This window comes from Pseudophryne corroboree, chromosome 4 (genome assembly GCF_028390025.1).
Source record: "Pseudophryne corroboree isolate aPseCor3 chromosome 4, aPseCor3.hap2, whole genome shotgun sequence".
In the NCBI taxonomy this organism is placed as follows: domain Eukaryota; kingdom Metazoa; phylum Chordata; class Amphibia; order Anura; family Myobatrachidae; genus Pseudophryne; species Pseudophryne corroboree.
In genome coordinates, this window is record NC_086447.1 from 140,659,186 (window position 1) to 140,662,434 (window position 3,249).

Below are 3,249 nucleotides of genomic sequence, written 5' to 3' on the forward strand. Positions count from 1 at the left end.
ATGGAGATTCATGGATTGGATGGCTAACCACCGCTATGCCATACGCACTGCACTTGAAACCGAGAAGACAGATAAACCAGTTGCGAAAAACTTTCTACAAAATGGACACTCGGTATCAAGCTTGAAATGTATGCTGATAGATCATATTCCTGTTTTTGATCAGGGTGAAGATAGAGAGTTACTACTTAAACAACGTGAGGCAACATGGATTTATGATTTGGGGACTATAGTACCCTATGGACTCAATGAAGGAAATCCTTATGGAATATTTTTGGTTTAACTCACGTAAAGATGTGTGAGCAAAAAAAAGTTTTTTTGGAAGCACATCAGAATGTTTATCTATTTACTAGTGTATTGTTTTCTTTTCTACATATTTTGTTTTTAAATATGTGTTGGGGTATGTGGGGTAAACATGTTGAGCTAGACCAATGATGTGTTGTGTCTCTTCCTGGTTCCCCTATACCCCCAACATGATATATTTTTTATCATGTTTACTATATACTTTATTTTTGGTTTATTAAAAGTTATGTTTTAATATTTGTTTGTTATGCCGAGTGACCTGGACCTGCATAAATTAGTATGATACCTGGTATGTCATAATGAATTCTATATAAAATGATATGCACTCCATTTGATGTCCCGGGTTCTGACTAGGAACCAATGTAGAGGCACTAATGGGGACAGCCGATGGGACGGACTAGCCAAAATGAGACACGGGACTCCGCAACAGGAAGTAACATACGATCACTTCCTGATTGCGTTCCACAGCCGTGACTTCCGGTTCTGCTATGCGCTCCATTGAGCGCCATGTACTTTCGTCCGAAACGGCGGCAATGTGTATATGAACATTTGAGGCTAGTGTGAAGCCTGGCACTTTTTATCTATAACTACAGTATGATTCGTGTTGTATACTATACATTGACTTGAATGGCTAAAATAAAAGTGTCTGTATAAAGCTTTATTTCCATCACTTCCTTGTCTTTGGCGTGACAGGAAGTGATGTTGCTAGGGGGAGTGCCTTAGATAATGAAGCTGGGAATAAATGTTTGTGTGTGTGTCCAGGTCACTCAGGCTGCTCTGGGGTCCTTTCTCCACTTTGATGTGATTAATCTGTCTTGAGAAAGATCATGATGATGATCGAAATGTCGACCCAACTTGTGAATTTCTACTACAAATAAATTACCTGTTAAGCTGTTTTTTTTAAATTGGTGCCCTCCTTTCTTCTATGCATATATATATATATATATATATATATATATATATATATATATACATACCGCATCTACCACCCGTGTGGTGGGTGCACTCTCGCAGAAATCAATCACTTTGAAGATCTTGATGTGTCAATCAGTTTATTCAGGTTAATCAGGTTCAATAACGTTGCCTTTAACATTCGACGTTTCGGTCCTATTATAGGACCTTTATCAAGACTGGCAATTCAGAGCATCTACATGATCAAAAAGATAAATACAATATGTATAAAATCAGACTAAAGGTATCAGATCATACCCACACCACCACCACCAGTGCCTCCCAGGCCCTTATAGCAGAAAATGGTGACATCAAGTTAATTAATTAATAGAATCATACTCTATATGGAAACAAGGATAAAGATCAGCATACTCCAAATCTACTCCCACAGGACAAGCATAGCACCTCACTCTAGAGTAAACTTCACAAATTTACCTGGGTCAATATTAGACACAATGAGTCAAATGATAGCTCCTGGAACACAGGACTACTATAAAAGAAAATTGGAAAGCTTATTAAAACACTGACCCTCACCAGTGTATAATAGGACACAATATACCATATAGAAGTCATACCTGGATAATTAAAAAGTAACACTAGGCAGCTACAGATCAATCAGCAAAGGCCATATAGTTTTCAGCAGCAAGGTCTGCAATTTAAAACACAAACAAGATATATAAAATAATCCAAACTAGATAAGATATTCCTACCATTGGTGTCCACACCGGCCAGTCCACTCACCACTCTGCTGTTTAGTACAGTATCTGATGATAGCTGCATGCTGCACATCAGCAGCTGCATGCTATTTAACACAATGGGACAGGAAATGCCACTTAACCCTGAGATGTAACTATATGTGTGCTAAACGTTAACCCCATAAGAAAAAAGAGTGTTACTTAGATATCAAACCATTAGATATACCCAGCGCTACTGATTTCAGGGGCCAAGATCATCACATGTAGCTCAAAAGTACAATATTGGCTGCATTTGCGGCCGCAGGCAACGCCACTTCCGTGTTCCAGCGACCGGAAATGGATGCGTTCCACGGGCCTGAAGTCCCGCGGACGCCACTCGGCCAAGCCGCAGGGGCTCTCATAAAGTGAGAAAGACAAAACTAAACTCAAAAAACGGGTGCCAAGAAACATCCCAGCACATGGGTGAAAGCCAAAACAGCAACATTGTAGCTAGCCACATTCGGTCAATAGTCAAGTCGACCTGACCGGAAGTGACAGCACCATCTACTAAGCATAGATGGGAGGGGAATATGCTAATAAACCAACAGAGTATATTAGAGTGAGTTATATTGGACAAAGGCATACCAATAAGGCAACTAGAGACAATTGTTAAATATCAGTGAAACCCAGTAGCGAAAAATCCAACTAGAGACAATTGTTAAATATCAGTGAAACCCAGTAGCGAAAAATTCCCTCATAGTGTACATAGGCTGTATTTAATTATATTCATAATTTATTTTCAATAAGGCATAAAAGCGTAACACCTATTAATAAAGTACATCTGTCTATGAACTATCACGATGGGGGATAAAAAGCAGTGGATCCCACTGAAATTCTGCCAAGGACCTGGGTGGCACCGTAAAAAATAAAACAAAAAAAATAAAAATAAAACAGATAAACAACACATGAATAATATTAGACATTATACAGAAAACTGTATGTACAGATATTCATTTAATATGACAACTGTAATATATTGAGTTGCACAGGTACCCTAAAAATAACCACCATATAACTACAGTCCAGGGGCCCTATTGAAAAGGACACTGTAGACTCATTATAAGGATACATTTGGACATTAACAGTTATAAGAATACATTTAAGGGATTAGCCTCATTGAGGCCCCTTGGGGCTACCGTGTCAAGTTTATGTATCCAGAAGCTTTCTTTCTGCTTAAGCATCTGGGTTCTATCTCCACCTAATAGAGGTGGTGGAACCCAATCGATAAGCTTGCATTTCAGTGTCGTCACTTGATGTCTAGCAG

At 38.9% G+C, this 3,249-nt stretch overlaps 1 long non-coding RNA gene across 1 annotated transcript; it reads right to left on the reverse strand.

Annotated features, from left to right (window-relative positions):
• Positions 1 to 1,335: 1,335 nt before the first annotated feature.
• LOC134911180 (uncharacterized) lies at positions 1,336 to 2,010 on the reverse strand. Its single transcript, XR_010176387.1, has 4 exons — positions 1,993 to 2,010; positions 1,827 to 1,900; positions 1,687 to 1,741; positions 1,336 to 1,447 (listed from the first exon to the last, which is right to left on the reverse strand). It is a non-coding gene; the product is annotated as an uncharacterized LOC134911180 (long non-coding RNA).
• Between the last annotated feature and the right edge of the window lie 1,239 nt (positions 2,011 to 3,249).